Genomic DNA, 20,561 nt, shown 5'->3' with positions numbered 1-20,561 from the left:
AAGTTAGGAGAAACCTTTCCAACATTAGAGGTGGAAGGATGGTGAAGAGGGAGGAGGAAGAGGTCTAGAGAGAAGATAGGATGCAAGAAATCAATAATCGAATAGCATATATATAGAGGCTAGCCAAGAAGTCCTAAAATAATATGAAATTCTAATTCTAGAGGATTCCCATCGATCGCGTTCTAACGTGCCCGATTGCGTTCGAACGCACCAAAACACGTTCTCTGTATGTGCGAACGCTATGCAGGCATTCAAACGCGGTCCTTCGAACTTGCCCGATTGCGTTCGAACGCACCATATGTGTTCTCTATATTTGCGAACCTGATGTGGCATTTGCAAGGATGAAGACCGAACATCATCAAGTCGCGCATCTTTGTTTCCTTGTTTATATTTCATCCACATGCTCCGAAAATCAAATGTGTTAGGTCCCAAACTCTATAACCACTGAGCACCAAGGACAATGTCCACTCCTCGTAGCATCAACGAATACAAGTCCACAATGATGTCGTGTCCTTGCACCCGTATACCAACTCGGCGACACAAGCTCTCCACCCTAAGCTTCGTGCCGTCTCCAATAGCAATGTCAAACCCTGTAGTCGGTTCGGCATCGAAATCTAATCTCCTCACTAGCCTCTCGTCTAGAAAGTTGTGTGTGCTCCCTGAATCGATGAGGATGTACACATAATGATTTCTAATGAGTTCGTCTACCTATAACATCCTCAGCGCGAAAGTACCTGAATATGCATGCATCGATATTTCATCTTGAATATCTTCCTCAACGCCCTCCTCAACGGTCTCCTCATGGATCTCCTCTGAACACTCTCCATCATCAACTACCTCATCATCGTCCTCAGGACCATCGATAAGCATCACACTCCCAATCGGTTTAGAACACCGATGACCGGGGGTGAAACACTTATCACATCGAAAGCAAAGACCCTTCGCTCTTCGCTCCTCCACCTAGGCAGGTGTGAGAATTCGAACGAGAGGTCTAGTGCCTCCTCTAACGTTGGAAGGTCTCAAAGGTGGACATGGTCTAGTAGTCGCAGCCGCTGTTTTTAAAACCACAGAATTTCCAACCAACGTTCTAGGTGCAAACCGTTCATCTCGGTTGCCCCAATTGGTTTTCGCTGCCATCTTTAGAGCCCTATGCTTTTGTTCTATCCTCATGGCCTTCTCAAAAGCCTCCTCAAGAGAACTAGGACATAGAGCACAAACATCTGCTTGTATCTCCTCTCACAGTCCTAAAATAAATGTACTCATCAACGTACATTCGGGCCACGGTGGTTCTTTCAAACTCAGCTTGGTACTCCAATATGGTAGTCTTTGAACCATCTTGCTTAATATGGCAATAAAATCTTCATATGCCGCAGTCCCAAATTTATGTGTAATTCTCCTACAAAAATTAGCCCATCCGATAAATCTACCACCACGAATAATCGATCTATACCAATGCAATGCCGTTCCTTGGAGGTGAAAGCTTGCCATCTGTACTTTTACATTTTTCGCTGTACGTAGACAATCAAAATATTGTTCAACTTGAAACACCCAATCCGTTGGATCACCACCTTAGAATTTTGGAAAGTCCAAGCATGCAGTTCTCCCCCCAATAGCGTTGTCGGGTTCGCAAAAGATCCTTGGTTCAAGTCTAAACCTTTATGCATGTTGATCACCTTCTCTAAATCCTCGAGCACGTCCATCACCAACTCTATAAGGATCAACCTCATCCTCATAGTGCCAATCCTCCTCATCGACGAAGCGCACCGATGCCGCACGCCTCTCGGGTTCCATCACCATCGATCTTGGGGTTTGTAATGGAGGTGGGGGATGATGTGAAGGCATAGGTAGGAGGGTATCATTGACACTCATATGATGCACCTGGACCTGTGGGGTATCGGTTCTATGGGGTCCCACCGCTGGTCCTTCTTGAAACTTTGTTCGTCATCGAGGAGATGACGAACCCAATTGATTCACGACATATTCCTTAAATTCATTGTGATCCTTTTGTATAATGTCAACTCTATGCAACAATGTTTGGAACATGGTCGTTAGTTCATCCATATTCGAACCCATGGACGTTGGTTGACTCGGTCCTACCATGGTCGCTCTAAAGGAATCGACCTCACGGTTAGGATCATCGTGCATTGAGTCCTCCCTTGTTGGTGTGCTCTCCATAGGTCTCATTGTTGATGTCATATTCCTTATTTCAACCATTAATGGAGGTCCGAGGTTCTTTGTTAGAGCTCGATACCAATTGATAGGGCTCTAATACCAATTTGATGGGATTTGATACCAAATTGTTAGGCTCTAATACCAATTGATAGGCTCTGATACTAAATTGTTAGACTCTGATACCAATTTGATAAGGCTCTAATACCAATTGATAAGTTCTCAAACTAAAGATAGGCTACGCAATGATTTTTCAAGATCTGGATGTATTATAGGAATTAGTCCGGACAACTATGGGAAACTATTTGTCAAATATTCTCCAATAGTTAGAAAATTACAAAACTAATTGGGATAGATCCGTATCTTCCTGATCTACAACTTTTGTATTTATGCCTATCGCAGATTCAAACCGTAGCGGGGACGAAAATACAGAATAACGTGGGTGATGGTGGTGGTGACGGATGGAGTGAATGTTAGGGTTATGGATGGATATGGAGATGAGGGTAGATTATGGAAGTGATTAAGGTAAGTACAAGAAGGGAACGAAGTGGTCGAGATCTCAAAGAAGAGGGAGGCTTGACAGTCGAGGGAGATTAGATGTTAAGAGAAACCTTGCCAATGGTAGAGGTGGAAGGATGGTGAAGAGGGAGGAGGGAGAAGTCTAGAGAGAAGATAAGAGGCAAGAAATCAATAATCTAATTCCATAATGAAGTTGGATGCCATCCACATATTTATAGAGTCTAGCTAACAAGTCATAAAATAATATGAAACCCTAATAAACCAACTAAAACAATATTTCTTATCTTCTCCGATTATCTAACGGATTAAGCTTTCGTTTTTCATAGATAAATTCCAAATCTGGAGAAGTCAGGAATATAAAAGTTGTAGATCTTGCAGTTGAAGACCTTATCCAACTGGTTTGATATTATTTGGATATGTGTAGAGTATTCTATGAATATTTTCCCGAAATTGCGCAGAGCTAGATTTAGCTAAATAAATAAAATCATAATCTACTAAGACTCTAACTAAATCAAATAACCAGATAAGATAATTAGACTCAATCCATTGAGCCTAATCTTCATTTGATGTCATCTGATTTGTATCAATCTGTAGCATAAGTATGCATGTAATAGATTAGCATGAGTATGCATGTGTTGACTACATAGAGGAGAGTACATTGTATCATTTTTCTCTTGATTCCTATCCTACCTAAATTCCTATTACGTAGTGACTTATTATCGTATTGGATATATGCATATGATCTGTCATTTAGAAGGAAAGCATAAAATATGATTGATAGGATAGTTGATAGAAAGCGTGAGGATACCCAAGTGAGCGCGAGGGTTAGGACGCGCTTGGTGGATGATTGATTGCTCGACATAGTCGCGATCCTATTGGCCTTACGTCCGAGGTCGTTAGTCTGTGTGTGCAGTAGACATTCAGACACATGCCGTTCGCTAGGGCATATGTGGCGAGCTATCCTCTCGAGGTTTCTATCAGCTAAGAAGGGTGTTCGGTCTGGATGGATGTTGATACCCTAGCGGGTGGCGAGGTATGGGTATATTTGAGGCTAGCCAACAAGTCCTAAAACAATATGAAACCCTAATTCTAGAGGATTTCCGTCGATCGCATTCGAACGCGCCCGATCGCGTTCGAACGCACCAAAACACATTGTCTGTATGTGCAAATGTGATGTAGGCGTTCAAACTCGCTCGACCGTGGGCGTTCAAACTCGCTCGACCGCGTTCGAATGCACCATATGCATTCTCTGTATTTGCGAATATGATGTAGGCGTTCGTAAGGGCATTCGAACGCGACCCTTCCTGCGTTCGAACGCGACCTATAGGAATTTTATTTTAATGAAAACAAACACCAAATGCAATAAGAAAAGATCCTAACTAAGTGTATCATTTGTCAACATGGCCTAAAAGTCTTCGTGCTAAATCGGACCAAACCAAGCACAAATCGTATCCGCAAAGTCCTACCAAGACTCGAATGATCGAGTTGGCTCATCGACTAGTGCAACCTAATCGACATGCCCTCCAAGTGGAATAAAAAGCTACTTCGCTAAATAGGTATAGTCTAGTTAGTCTCCTCTAGAGCATTTTAGGAAATCAAGCTTGATAGTCCGAGCTTGGATCCCAAAATGTTGTTTGTCATCGTAGCCAAGTGACCTAATAGTTGAGGCTAGCCATGTGCATCATGGGCCCACGGGTTCGGCTCATGTCATGCCCGGGTTATATGCGGGTTTGGCTCATGTTGCGCTCGAGTTATATGTGGGTTCGGCTCGGTCCGGTGGTGCGAGCCTACCGGGTGATTTCACTAGTCATCCTCGAGGCTCATACTCATGCTTGAGGTCATGTACATAGGTTCCAAACTAGTTCGCACAAGGTGGTCAAACGGTTTGCAAAAAATCTAGCTTGCCTCGGAAATCGTGCACTTTATTACCTTCATGCAAATAACCTAACCCTAACCCTAAGGGTGAATTTGGAATCTAGCCTAGAGGTATCGCCATAGGTTGCATGGGGGCGGCGATGGGCGTGTTCGGTCATCGATCATCGGCATTCGGCCCCCACTTGGTCCTTGCAGCAATGGAATGTCAAGATGCGGTGTTGGTTGATTTCCACTGTGGGCAACAATGCTGGAGATGCCGGGTGGTCATCAAGGCATGGATCGTGTCCTCAATCCTCTAAGAGCTCTCCTTTCTTGACTCTATCAACATCTTCGCCCACACTTTGGTGGCTCATCGTCGGTGGTGGTGACAGTAGCGGGGAAACACCCATAGGAATAGAGATGAGTTTCTTAGTCCACCAAAGTTGCTCCTTCCTTATTCATCTTCTTTGATCTCATGCTAACCATCAACTAAGGAATGTCAGCTCTAATATTTGTACCTAGGTCTATGTTTAAAACTTCTATCGTATAACTAATTTGAGAGGGCTTGGTAATCTTAAGAAAGGTGAGGGTGGGGGTTTCAATTTTATGATACCAATGTTACGAACTAGATCTAGATTAATTTGGACATAGAAAAATTATAATATTTTTTATGATGGTAGCCTCATGAGTTAAGGCTCCAATGGTTCTAGTTTCACTTACATCCGATATCAAAATTAAATGTTATAAATAAAACAGTAGAGGAAGGTTGAAAAGGCATAATAATAAATATCCGATGTTGCGGCGGTCATCGGAGGGGGCGGGATGGTCAAGGGTGGTGATGGAGGTGTCTGCTGGAGAAAGATGGTGGTGAGGGTTTAAAAGATCAGAAAGATTCTACATTTACGATCTCTAATAGAAAAATAAGGACGATCTAACACCTAAATATAAAGATAAAAACGAAAAGAATAATTTGCCTAAATTCAAATTCTTTCAATGATAATAATCAAATCATGAATACTTATATTTATAGTAGAGTCCTAGTGGATCAGATCCACGTACGAATTATTCAATTTATTTAAAATTTAAAAAAATAAGATAAAACTAACTAACTAACCGGACTCGACTTAACCTATGTCGTCGGATAGTAAGGCTTTCGTAACAAAATGAACTTTTTTACCAACGAGACAAACCGTGAGGTCGATTCATGGTCCCGTTGATAACTAAAGTAAATGTATGAACTTGAGATTTTATCTCTAATTTTCTTCAAGGAATTCGACCTAGCAAATACCACGGTGAGAATTCTTGCATGAGAAAGCTTATCTGTCAAGGAATTCGACCTATATGCATGTGTACCGCCTTATTCTTCTTCTCAATATTCTTAGGTCTATACATCTTGCGTTGAAAGTTTGGTATCATTTTAGGGGTAATTTTTCTTTCACTCTTAAACTATTATTTTTTTTTTTTGCGTAATAATTTTTTAAACTTTATTTTTGTATATAATAACTCCTAAACTATTAGAAATATCTAATTTAACCCTTTCGATTAGAGAGTCATTATATAAAAAAAAATTTATAAAATCCTTATAAAAAAGAGTAATATTTCAAGGGTGAAAAGAGATTTATACATCATTTTAGGATACTTAGTTGACTCGATGACCCGACCAATTGGCCCAAAATTTTGACGCAATCTTTTCATCTCCCCTCTATTTTTATTTTTATTTTCTCCATCCCTCCTTTTGAGTCCTTTTGTTTTATGTTACCAATTTAAATTTTCCACGGCAATTTCCAAGTCAGCTTTCAATTTCTTTTTTTCTTTTTTTTGTTATATTTCTCCATTCTCCACCCACTCCCAACCAAGCTCTCCTCAATACACTATTTCTCATGCTAGAACTTCAATCTTAGCGACCCATGAGATTGGGTAACCTACCATAGTAACCCTCCGTTGTTAAGTTTTCTTATAATTGCATTTTATTACAAGGGATTAATTTGTCTGTGATTGTATCTTTATTTTTTTTTTCCTCTAGTAAAAGAGATTTTTCCATGTTAAATACTCATTGGTATTTTTTTTGTGATTGCTTGTTTCCGTATCTAGATGACCTATTTAATCTTAGTGTTAGGCTTACATGTACAAAATTTCTTTGGGCGATTTGCACCATATACTAATTTATACTTTTGTATGTACTAATTTATACTTTTGTACGCAAATCTATTTTAGCTTTTTACAGCTTTAACTATTTTAGCTATAAAATGACTCTTACACTTATTTAAGTGAACCAAATCACCATCACCTACAGCATTAAATATTGCTTTTCTCTTTTTATACTTATTATGAAAGAGAACATGTACTTTCTAAAGAGAGAGGGTACGGAGAGATTTGAATATTCTTCTTCTACTGAAACATAACAATATTCCATTTGTATTCTTTTCAATAAAAAAACAAATATATCATAGAAATGATTCTCTTTTCACCCTATGAACCATCACCATTTTCTACAATTATCTATTGAACTTTTTTTGGTATATAATGTCCATCCTAAACTATCAGAAATACCTCACTTGATCCCTTCCATTAGAGAGTCATTATGTGTTAAAAAAAAGTTCAAGAGGTCATATATAGAAAAGTGTGATAGCTCAGGAGGTGAAAAGAAAATTATCATTATATCATCTTATCTAGAAATATGTTATTAGTTAGTGTATATAAAATTGAATTCAATAAAATATGTCATATTATCTATAAAGGAGTGTATTTGGAATTATGATTTCGAAATTCCTAGTTAATACTAAGTAATCCATAGTTAGTAACTACAAAATCAATACTTATTAGGGATATAAAATTTTTACCTTCTTGAACTATCACCGATTTCCACAATGACCTCCTGAACTATCAGAATTACCTCACCCCCAACACTATTGACGAAATTGGTGAATTGACCAAATTGCCCCTCCACTTTTAATGGCTAAGCTAATATTAAAATTTTTTTAATTCCTTCATTGCCCTCCACTATTTTCTCCATCTCCTAAAGGTTGATGCATCTCACTACTACAATTGAAGTCCCAGTCGACTTCATCTCTGTTGTAGTAGGGGAGGATAGGGAAATCGATATCTAGGACATCGAGATTGAGGAGGATATCACCAAAGTCGAAGCCATTCTTGACGATTCTAGCACCCCTAAATTGGAGGTCTGGATGAAAATATATAAATAAAATAGTAGAGTAAGGTCAAAATAGGGCAGAACGATAAATATCTAACATTGTGACGGTCGTCGGAGGGTGGCAGACCGCCAAGGGTGGTGGTGGATGGCCATCAGGTAGGATGATTGCTAGTAGAGGAAGATGGCTAGGATTTAGTATCAAATAATTTGGATCCGGTTATAACTTGATTTAGTGTCTCATGTCTTTGATCATCTTGCTGTATAACCAAGTAAAAAGCAATGCAGTAGACCCCAAAATGAGAGAATCTCTGTGTTAACTGGCGCATAGTCCAAATATCAAACACTAGTTGATAAAACCGCCAAATTACAAGTTGTTACAAACTATTAAGTGGTTTTCTGCCAAAGCCTCGATAGATCCCATTAGCCTTCACTACTAAGCTTTGTTGATAAGATGGCAACGACTTTCAACCTCTACTTCCTTCCTCTCTGGCTACCCGGCCATTTCATTCCCATGATAGAAGCCGGCAAGCGCCTCCTTGACGCCGTCGACTCCTTCTCCATCACCGTCCTCGTGATCCGGCCCCCACCCGCGATATCAATCTCCGTCGTCCAATCCTGCATCGACGAGGTGTCCGCCTCAAATACGGCGCCGACTTCAGCTTCCAGTACGTCCCACCGGTCGATCCCCGGCCGACTGCGAAGTGGAGAACTTCATGTGGCACTTCATGCAACTCCACGCGCCCCACGTCAAGGCCGCCATTGCTGCCGAGTCCACCACTCCCGCGTCGGCTCTCGTCGTCGACTTCTTCGCCGCCACCATCCTTGACGTAGCCGACGAGGTCGGCGTCCCCGGATACATCTACGTCAGCTCGACTCTCACCAGTGTCGCCCTCACGCTCGGCCTCCCTGCCCTCCACGAGAAAATCCCAGTGGATTTCGAAGAAATGGAAGGGGAGATTGAGATCCCTGGGATTTCTCCGATACCACCGATGTCTATGCCAAGTCCTTTAATGAACAAGAAAAGCGGGAGCTACGCTTGTTTCCTCTACCTAGGCAATCTCTTGCTCAAAGCCAAAGGCATTTTAGTGAACACAGCTCAAGAGCTCGAGCCGCGGATTTTTAAAGCAATCACCGACGGCCTATGCGTTGAAGACCGCCCCACTCCACCCGTCTATCCTATAGGGCCGGTAATCAAAGTTAAAGGTGACATCAAACACGACTGCACGGAGTGGCTGGACGCGCAGCCACCGTCATCGGTGGTGTTTCTTTGCTTCGGGAGCTTGGGCTGCTTCGACGCGGCGCAGGTGAAAGAGATGGCCGTCGGGTTGGAGCGAAGCCGGCATCGATTCTTGTGGACTCTCCGGGTTCCATCTAAGCCAGGTAACGTCCTGACCCCGGTGGACGCCGACCTTGAGACGGCGCTGCCCGAAGGTTTCTTGGAGAGGACCAAGGAGAGGGGTTGGTGTGGCCGACTTGGGCCCCGCAGACGGAGATACTGTCGCATAAGGCGGTGGGGGTGTTCGTGACGCACGGTGGGTGGAACTCGTCCCTCGAGAGCTTGTGGTTCGGGGTGCCGATGATACCGTGGCCGCTGTACGCGGAGCAGCACTTGAATGCGTTCCAGTTGGTGAGGGAGATGGGCGTCGCAGTTGAGCTCGAGGTGGATAGGAAGAGAGGAGGATTTGTGGAAGCAGCGGAGTTGGAGAGGGCGGTGAGGTGTCTGATGGAGGAGGAGAACTCCGAGGAAGGGAAGAAGGCGAGAGAGAAAGCGAAGGAGATGAGAGTGGCTTGCAGGAAGGCCGTCGATAGAGGAGGGTCTTCCTATGGTTTTCTGCAAAAGCTAGCGGAGGACATCGGTAAACGATCGATATAGGTAATTTAATTACCTTGGATTTAGAGTAAACTTTTTGTCATTATCGTACGTTTCTCGGGTTACGGAATGTCGTGTTTTTACTAATGCTCATTAATATTAGTAACTCTCGCGGTAGTTGAACGTTCTTTTGGAATTAATCATTTTATCATATATATTATGTTTACATGGATTCTGTTAGAAAATGAAGGCAATCAGCTTCGAATAGCTCAATCTTGCTATTATGAAAAATAATTTTGTGCAAATGGCACATTGTGATCTAGAAGATTGACTAAAATAGGGAGATATATAGCATAAGAAACAAAAAACAAAAGAAGAATCATCTTTGACCTATGCAAACTCTTAGGTGGTAAAAAATTATAGACTCGTACAAAACTGATTAATCTTAAATTACTAAGTAATAAAAATAAGACATAGAAATTTTTTTTGCCCGAATCAATAATAAATAAGACAATGTAAGTTGCCAAAAATTTGATTAAAATGATCAAAGACATAGTCAAAAAAATTTTGAGGAGTTGTGAAGGACCTTTGAGGCAGTACTATATGCAGGCCTCACCCATCCTTCAAAGGAGTCTCACAAGGCAAAGGTGAGAAGTCAAAAGCTCTCCAAACTTGCCGCAACGGGCAGACTAGCCAAATATGAATTAGCAAAGGGTTAATTTATATAAATTACTCTTGGCCATTTATTCCTAAGAGAAATGACTTATAAAAGAACCTCCCAAAGGCTGCCATGCTGCCAAGAGAGCGAAACACCAACTGGGAAAAAGTGACAGGGCGCAATTGAAAAATTGCAAGCACGTGATACGATTCGGACTTTACCGACGTCGTCTCGAGCATGGATTCACTTTAGGAGTGTTTTTATTTCATGTTTTAGTGTTTAATTTCTATTAAAATAAGTTTTCTATAAGTCGCGTTCGAACGCGGGTGGAGTGAGTTCGAACGCAATTTGTGAACGTGGTGAAGAGAATGCTTGTGCGTTCGAACGCGGTGCGTTCGAACGTACTGTGAACGCCTGCATCGCGTTCGCAAATACCGACAGGCGCGTTCGCAAATACCAACAGGCGCGTTCGATCGCGCGTTCGAACGCCTGCATTGCGTTCGCAAATCCAGAAGAGCGAACTCGATGCGTTCGAACGCGGTCGGGCGAGTTCGAACGCGGTCGACGAAAATTGTGTTTTTATGGTTAATTTGAGTTGTTGGTTAGCCTATAAAAGGATGTGGTAGGCAACCAAATTGAGTATTGATTATTGAGATTGAGTTTTGCCTTGCCTCCTTCGTCTTCTTCGCTCCCGTTCTCTCAATCCCCGGCGACGCCGCCTAAACCTCCCTCGTCCTGCTAATCACCCTAGTCCCTTAGGGGTGGCCCTCTTCTCCCCCTTCGTCCAATCTATCCAACACTTGCCCTAATCCTTCCATCAACCACAACCCTTCCACCATCACTTTTCACCGGTGCCACCCCATTAACGCCGGTCCTCCACCATCCACCATTACCTAGGATCTCGTGCCTCCATCCACGAATCCAAAACAGAGCATCCTGACGTTCGTCCACTAAACGAATGATATCTCGAGATCCCCAACTCCGATTCGCCTGAAACTAGATTTTCTGGAAAGCTCTTTTCTGGGGCTACAACATATCAAAGTTTCACGACGATCCGACGGCGGAATATTTCGGATCTTATTTCAAAGTTCCGTGCAAGATCTAGTCCAGATCTGAGAATTAGAAAAGATCGATCTTTAGCCATAAAGGAGAGATCATATCAAGCTGGTATTAGAGCTCCATAGCCAGAGGTGTGATCGTATCAGCACGCGACGAGACGATTGCGCATTAGATGAAAGAGAATATGATGCCTTATTAAAATTTTGATCAAAACCAAAGTACAATAGATGCTCAAAGGCCTAAGCATCATAGCAAAACTAGATTCAAGGTACACTATAGTAAATAGACAAGACTAATATTTACCTACTAGTATATTATTCAATAGATAAGTGTGGTAGCCATTTTTGTTGACTTTTGGGACAATCAAAGTCTCATTTGTGCCTTATCTAGTTAGAGGAGGTATTTAGGAACCTGGTGTTATCACTAGCCTCCTAAGTATCTAGAGAAGATATTATGAGTCTTGATATTATCTCTAGCCTCATAAATTTTTAGAGAAGATATTTATGAACCTTAATAGCTAAGTTTCATTTTGTCTCTATATAAAGCGCTTGAACATTTTACTTGTAAAGGAATCTAAAAATAATGAATTAAAATAAAAGTGAGAACTTTACAGGATAAAGTAAACTTTCTCGACTTATTAAAACATTTTTCACTTTTCTTGCATCTGCACTACCTTTAATTTGAAGCTTACCTCATCTTGCAAAGAATGTAGAATGCTTTGCGTAGACTAACAAACCGACTAGTTAAGTCTATGGCAAATAGCCTACTAGTGGTATCACTATAATGATTATAGTTCATTTTATTATGTGGATAAATTTGATTAATCACTGATATGTATCTTTCCTTGTTATATGAAGATATGGTTATTAGCCTCAGGTTTATTTAAATATTTGATGAAATGATCTACAAGCTAATACCGATATGATTACGATACGATTCAAACTTCACCGATGTCGTATCGAGCATGGATACATCTTATGAGTGTCTTTTTTTTTTTTTTATTGTTTTAGTATTTTATTTAGAAAAAAATAAGATTTTTATAGGTTGCATTCGTGCGTTCGAATGCACTTATGAACACCTACTTCAGGTTCACAAAAATAGAGAATGTGAAATGTGTATTTGAACACGGTCGGACGCGTTTGAATGACACGTTTGAACGCCTGCATCAGGTTCACATCGACAGAGAACGCTTTTTGTGCGTTTGAACGCGGTCGACAAAAATCCACTATTTTTAGGGTTAATAATTATCATTTTTGAATTATTTGGTTAATCTCTTAAGGTGTGGATGACAACCAAAAAGGGATTATTGAATGAATTGAGTTTTTGCCCTAATCTTCTTCTTCTCCTTCTCTCTCGTTCCCTCATCCCCCGGCTCTGCCGCTTCTAACCTCCCTCGACTAGCCACTAACCCTAGTCCCTTAGGGGCAGCCCACTTCTCCCCCTTCTTCAAATCTCTCTACCCTTGTCCTAACCTTTTTCATCATCTATAATCCTTCCACCACCATCTATTAGAGCCACCGTTTCTTAAACATGCACTTCCTATGACAACAACCAGAGCCATGGCTGCACGGCGAAACGAGGAGGACGAGATTTCCCCAATAGAGAAGGGGGAAACGGCTACGGGAACTTCCACCCGCAAAACTGCCCAACCGAATCTGAATACGAAAGAGCCTAGCGTTCAAGCCATGATTGGATCTCTTTCCGAATAGATGGCCATCAATAATCAGATGATGATGGAGATGATGCGGGAAATACGGGCAACAAGAGAAGCTATGGCGATCGAAAATACACCAACGACCCCCGATGCGAGTCTACCACCATGAACCCGCCACCATCGGTTCAAAACCTTCACCAAGCAAGAACCTTTGCTGCCACAACCCTATGGGTAGAGACCAGCAAGGATGGTTCCGCCAGGCCAAGTTGCGGGTGAGCCCGTCCGTCGAGCAAACCTAAATGGAGATCATCTTGGAGATCTAGACCCTTGGGCGGGGCAAGACGAACCGGAACCGCGTCGAGTTAACATAAACTGAAGGAGGGATCATCAACCATTCATGATGCATCCTCCTCAGGTTAGACAAGGGCTTGGATATGATCCAGACTAAGACAACGATATCCATGGGCGAACCGTGTGTCTCGAATTTCCAAAGTTCAAAGGTGGTGACCTGGTCGATTGGTTGTATAGGGTGGAATAATTTTTCGCATACCAAAGTATAGCGGAAGAGTATAAGGTAACGCTTGCGAGCTTCCACCTTGAAGATGCGGCACTTCATTGGTTTCGAGTAGCCAATGCGCATGATATGATTGAAAGTTGGGCCAATTTTTACATCAATATCATGCAGCGATTTGGAGCATCGGGGTATGAAGACTTTGATGTTCTTATCTCAAAGACTGTGCAAAGGACCACGGTTGGAGCATATCAAGAAGAATTTGAGAGAATAAGTAGCCGTTGCCAACCTCCTTGGACTGATCAACAACTTCATAGCAGTTTTATCTTGGGGCTACGGGGAGACATACAAGCCAACGTGAGGGATTTAAGGCCTAGAACCTTAAAGAAGGCATTCGAGGATGCAATACTAATGGAAGACAAGCATCGAGCAAATGAAGATACACATCAAATAGAACTAGACAAGCTAAGATAGTCGCAACCTAGTTCAGCCTACCATAGCAGCGATAGAAAATGCGGCTAGTATACCAAGAGCTGCTGCTACAATGGTGCCTCCTCGAGCACCCCTAAGACCCTCCCATGATGTGAAGTACGCACCCGAGAGGTCCGGTTGAGCACTCACACCTGCTCAAGCGGAGGAGCAAAGAGCCAAAGGTCTATACTTTCGCTGTGATGAGAAGTTTGTACCTAGACATCGCTGCGCTAAACCGATGGGATCGGTGGTGCTAATAGATGGATTCGAGGAAGCTGAGGATCAGGTTGCAACTAAAGATAAGGGTGTGGCTGAACAGCAAGAAGGAGTAGTGGAGGAGCAGCCCATGGAAGACATTATGACCGAAATCTCCCTCCACGCCTATTCCAGGACAGCCGCACCAAAGACCTTGCGGTAAACGGTGTAGTCAAGAAAACCATAGTGAGAATCTTGATTGACATCGGGTCCACTCACAACTTCATTGACAAGAGGATTCTTAGGAAGATTGGGCTCGGTCGAAACCCACAGACGGGTTCAATGTGACGATAGGAGATGGCACCACATTGCGGGCTGATTTTATTTGCGGAGGTGTGGAGTTGAAGGTGCAAGGCCAAGCTTTCACATTAGATCTTTATCCATTGGCCTTGTGGGGTGCCGACATCATCTTGGGGACTAAATGGCTTTAAAGCTTGGGACCCGTAACATTTGATTTTACAAACCTCACACTTACATTTCAAAGGAATGGTCGGAGAGTTCTACTGGATGAAAATCAACCGCGGCAAGGGCCAGCATTGCAACCACTGTTGGGACTTCCATGTGCAAGGGACTGAGCTCTACTCTTACAAATGGCTATTGCTGAGCCAGAATATCCACCGTCAAATGGAATACCACTGACATGAAGAAGCTGCTGCAGGAATTCAATAACCTCTTCAGGGAGTCCCGAGGACTACCGTCGACCCGTCGACATGACCACCAAATTCAGATCATTCCAATGCACCAATTCAGTCCTACTATAACTAAAATATCGTCAAAGAATACCAAGACATACCTTCGCAATAGAGATTGCAGGAGCATTGGTGAGACCAAAAGGCATCACCCGAAACTCGTAATGCCCGTCTGGAGTTCGAAATGTAGTTTTGTGGATATCCGCCGGGTGAACTCTAATTTGATGATACTCAGCCCTTAAGTCAAGCTTACTGAATATAGTCGCCCCTACAAGCTCGTCCAATAGCTCCTCTATGATCGGAATGGATAATGGTCCTTAACGGTAATAGTGTTTAGTGCCCGATAGTCAACACAAAAACGTCACGTCCCATCCTTTTTTTGCACCAATAGCACAGGGGATGAGTATGAGTTATGACTTGGTTGAATGTGGCCTTCCTCCAATATCTCGGCTACCATCTTGGAGATAACTTCCTTTTGTACATGTGGTACCGATATGGTCTCATGTTTGCCGGTGCAGCCTCGAGTACAATCTATATGTGATGGTCCGCCGTTTGCCTCGGTGGTAACTCTTGTGGCTCCTCAAATAGTCCAGAAAAGTTATCTAATAAATTAGACAATTTAATTACAGTACCTGAACTCATTTGAGGCTCATCTCTTACTGGTCCTAACTAAAGAAGATAGGCCAAATCATACGCACAAGGCAGCCCCACCAAAAGCTGCATCGCAAGAATCGGCGAAGACCGAATGCCATCAAGTCTCACATCTTTGTTTCCTTACTTAAATTTCATCTACATGCTTTGGAAATAAAAAATGACGGGTCTTAAGCTTTGTAACCACTGAGTGCCAAGGACAATGTCCACTTCTCGCAGCGCCAATGGATACAAGTCCACAATGATGTCATGTCCTTGCACCCGTATACCGACCCGACGACACAAGCTCTCCGCCTTAAGCTTTGTGCCGTCTCTATTAGCAACGTCAAACCCCGTGGTCAGTTCGGCATCCAAGCCCAATCTCCTCACTAATCTCTCGTCTAGAAAGTTGTGTGTACTCCTGAAATCAATGAGGATGTGCACACAATGCTTTCTAACAAGTCCATCTACCCATAATGTCCTTGGCGGGAAGCACCCGAATATGCATGCATCGATATTTTCGCTTGGATATCTTCCTCCACTCCCTCCCCAACGGCCTCCTCATGGATCTCCTCTGGACACTCTCCATTATCGACAACTTCATCATCCTCCTCGAGACCGTCAATGAGCATCACACTCCCGATCGATTTGGAATACCGATGATCGGGGGTGAAATGTTCATTGCATCGAAAGCAAATGTCCTTCGCTCTTTGCTCCTCCACTTGGGCAAGTGTGAGAGTTCGAACGGGGTGTCTTGTACCTTCTCTAACATCAAAAGGAGGTCTCAAAGGTGGTCATTGTCTAGTACTAGCAGCCGCTGTCTTTGAATCTGCAAAATTTCCAATCAGTGTTCTAGGTGCAAACCGCCCATCTCGGTTGCCCCAACTTATTTTTACTGCCATCTTGAGAGTCATATATTTTTGCTCCATCCTCACGGCCTTCTCAAAGGCCTCCTCAAGAGTGGTAGGATATAAAGTACGAACATCCACCTGTATCTCCTCTCGCAGCCCTAAAATAAATGTGCTTATCAATGTCGGTTCAAGCAAAGGTGGCTCACAACGACTACTAACTCTTTTAAATTCTTCTTGGTACTCCAATACAGTCGTTCTTTGAACCATCTTGCTTAATGTGGCAGCAAAATCTTCATAAGCCGCTGTCCCAAATCTGCATGTAATCCTCCTACAAAAGTCAGCCCAATCGGTAAATCCTCCATCATGAATAACTAATATATACTAATGCAAAGTCATTCCTTGGAGGTGAAAGCTTATCATCTGGACCTTTGCATCCTCCGTTGTCCCTTAACAATCAAAGTATTGTTCCACTTGAAATACCCAATCAATTGGATCACCACCTTAGAATTTTAGAAAGTCTAAGCGTGCGGTTCCCCCCCGAATAGCATTGTCGGGCTCATGAAAGATTCTTGGTTCAGGTCTAAACCTTTGTGCATATTGATCTCCTCTAAATCCTCGAGCACGTCCATCACCATATCCAAAGGGATCAACCTCATCCTCAAAGTGCTAATCCTTTTCATTGACGAAGCGCACTGGTGCCGCACGCCTCTCGGGTTCCACCACCGCCGGTCTTGGGTTTTGTATCAGAGGTGGGGGATGAAGTGTAGGCATAGGTAAGAGGGGATCATTGACATTAACATGTCACACCTAGACCTATGGGATATTAGATCGGTGTGATTCCACCATTGGTAGATCAACGTGAAATTTTGATACGAGATAGCTTGGGAGAGAACTTTCCAACGAAACTAATTTCACATAAATCGGATGTGTAGATCGAAAGATATATTTAAAAAGGTAGACAAAGTCGGAGGGTCAGACCTACGAGATTCGGGTTTGCACGGGATTTGGGATTCGTGGGTGGAGGCACAGAGACTCCTAGGTATAGGATGGAGGTGATAATGGAGTAGAAGCCGAGTAGTTAATCGAGGTAGCTCGGCAATAGATGGTGGTGGTGGTGGTTTGCGGATGCGGATGCGATAGATAGTTGAAGACTATGATAGGCCTACAACAGTGGTAGCAAAAAAGATGAAAACCATACGGGAGGTAGAGATGGTTAAGATAGAGAGATGATGGGGGAGAAGTAGACCTACCCTATGGGACTAGGGGTATCAGTGGAAAAGGGAGATTAGAAGTTAGATGAGACCGTGCCAACGAATGAGGTGGCGTTGGTTAATAAAGAGGGAGGAGGGAGATGTACAAGCCGGCGGCCAGGTTGAGAGAGATGAAAGGGCAAAAGTCAATTAATTTTTCATTTCAAGCATGCTTAAGATACAGGCCATAAGGCCCTAAATAAATTTAACTAAACCAATCTTCCTTATCTTCTCGGATTAATCCTTCATTTTTCTGTAGATAGATATTGAATCTCCAAAAATTCTAATATGAAAGTTATAGATAAGGAAGTCACCGACCTTCTTCAACTAGTTTGATATTATTCGGATGTACGTAGAATATAGAATATCCTGCGAATATTTTACCAAACTACGTAGATCTAGATTTAGGTAATTAAATAAAATCCTAACATACTACGACTTTGACTAAACCACATAAGAATAATAAATAAGATAACTAGACTCGATCCATTGAGCCCAATGTCTTTTGAGGTGATTCGATCTGGTCCAAATTGCATCATTCCACCACGCTTCCGTTCACCTTGTCCTTAAGGTATCTATGGTGGTTTTCAAACCTTTGTGGTTGTCTAATCCTTGCTTCCAATATTTGAGCTAAGTCCGAGTTCATCTTCTCTAGCCCAGGCTTGATCACATCTGGTCCTTGCAAGTGGCCACTCTTCGAGTCTAAAACACAAAGAAAGTTTGGACACAAATTTATAATCAAGTTGATTAGATCAACTTAGCTTGAGTCTGTCTCATACTCCTAAGTGAATACACCTAACTTGTCCTCGGTTGTGGCCTTTTGCTGGTTCTTCACCTTCACCTCTGTCCTTGGTCGATGGTGGGGTTCACCCTACTCATCCCATGGGTCTTCTTCATGGTTTGCTGCCATAGGTGGTCTAGGATGCAAGGGTGAAAATTCTGCACGTCAATGTTGTGGTTTATCGCACCGAGGCCATCGTACTTGTACAGTTGACCCTTACTGGTTCTATTCTAGCGGTGGAGGATTCTCCTCTGACCTGTGATGTTGTTCATGAGGTGGAGGTCGACGATTTGGTTAGGCAAAGAACCAGTTGTGGAGCAACAAAAGCCGCAGCCCTAACTCTTCTTCCTCATTGTTTCTAGGCAAGGTGCTGCCTTGATTACCTTCTCCACGATTGGTATGATCGGGTGTACACCACCGGACGACTTTGGTTCATGTCAATAAGGGTCGCCTTGATCTCCAACATCATTTGTGCCATGAGCGCCATGGTTTTGCGAGAGATCGGGAGGGCCTTCCGTCCGACCTCGCGAGCTTGGTGGAGATAGTGATCTAGACGGACTCATGTGGTCCGTCTCCATGCCTTGCTCTAATGTTTGAGATGATCGCCTCATTTGCTTTGCTGCCTTCGATCTTGTTGTAGCCATGACGGTCTGAGGATCGTTGGCTCTGATATCACTTGTTATGAACCGGTTTGATCTAATTCGTAGCGGTTTTGGGCAGATTTGAGGACGTAACTTTCGAGATATATTTTGGAGGATATAGTTGTTAGATTAACATGAAATTTTGATACGAGTAGCACAGGGAGAGAACTTTCCAATGAAACTATTTTCACATAAATCGGATATGTAGATCGAATATATCTTCGAAAAGACAGGAAAAGGTCGGAGGTCATACCTACGAGATTCAAGTCTGCACGGGATTTGGAATCCATGGGTGGAGACACGAACTCCTAGGTATAGGATGGAGTCATTATGGAGTGGAGGCTAAGTAGTTGATGGAGGTGGCTCGACAATAGATAGTGGTGGTGGTGGTTTGCATATGTGGATGTGATAGATGGTTGAAAATTATGATTGGCCTACAACGGTGGTAGTGGTAAAGATGAAAACCATACGGAAAGTAGAGACAGTTAAGATAGAGAGACGAAAGGGGAGAAGTAGGCCTGCCCTACGGGACTAAGGGGATCGACGGAAGAGGGTAATTAGAAGCTAGATGAGACTGTGCTAACGGAAAAGATGGCGTTGGTTGGTGAAGAGGGAGAGGGGAGATGTAGAGGCCGGTGGCCAGGTTGAGAGAGATCCAAGGGCAAAAGCTAATTAATCCTTCATTTCAAGCATGCCTAAGATACAACCCATAAGGCCCTATTTATAGAGATTAAATTAAAAGTCATAAACAAATTTAACTAAACCAGTTGTCGTTATCTTCTCAGATTAACCCTTCATTTTGTTGTATATAGATACCGGATATCTGAAAACTTCGAATATTTTACCGAAACTGTGTAGATCCAAATTTACCTAATTAAATAAAATCCTAACATACTAAGATTTTGACTAAACGACATAAAAATAGTAAATAAGATAACTATACTCAATCCATTGAGCCCAATATCTTTTGAGGTGATCCGATCTGGTGCGAATCGCATCATATACATATGTAGATCACTCTATCAAGTCAAATCAAGGCCGAGTCTAACAATACCTGACAATCCTCTAAGGTGAGAGCAAAGATAGATCGCGCAATGCATGATGCCGCCAATGGCAATCTATATACTATGTTTAGTTATAGAAGTCTTTTATGTCCCTATAGTTAGGCCTAATTACACTTCATTCTCTTATAGTTTTATTTGTGTCAGTTTGCACCCTTATTATTATATTCAAATTAAAGGTATTATTTTATTCATCATATTTTATTAATCTACAAGTCGAATTTGAAGATACTTATTAACAAAAAGTTGTTAATAATTGGATAAGTTTTCTAATGCATTTAAATTAAATGCATAATAACAATAAGATTTCAAATAACAAAGATACGACATAATATATTTATCATATCTTTGTTATCTAAGATCTTATTGGTATATTTTTAAATACATTGAAAAATTTATCCAATTATCAATAACTTTGTCTCTGATGAGTAACTTCAAATTTGACCCATAGATTAGTTAAATATGAAAAAAAAATATAATTTCAGTTTAAATATAACCATAAGAGGGTGAAGTGATACAAATAAAATTATAAATAGTTGGAGTGAAT

At 42.2% G+C, this 20,561-nt stretch overlaps 1 pseudogene; it reads left to right on the top strand.

Moving 5' to 3' along the window:
* The first annotated feature begins 8,144 nt into the window (after nt 1-8,144).
* LOC140796524 (malvidin galactosylase UGT88C3-like) lies at nt 8,145-9,629 on the top strand (annotated as a pseudogene).
* Nucleotides 9,630-20,561: the final 10,932 nt, after the last annotated feature.

Source organism: Typha latifolia, chromosome 10, assembly GCF_019914945.1.
Source record: "Typha latifolia isolate L0001 chromosome 10, TyphaL0001v2, whole genome shotgun sequence".
Lineage (NCBI taxonomy): Eukaryota > Viridiplantae > Streptophyta > Magnoliopsida > Poales > Typhaceae > Typha > Typha latifolia.
Note: the sequence above shows the minus strand (reverse complement) of the source record. Positions and strands in the feature narration are given on the sequence as shown.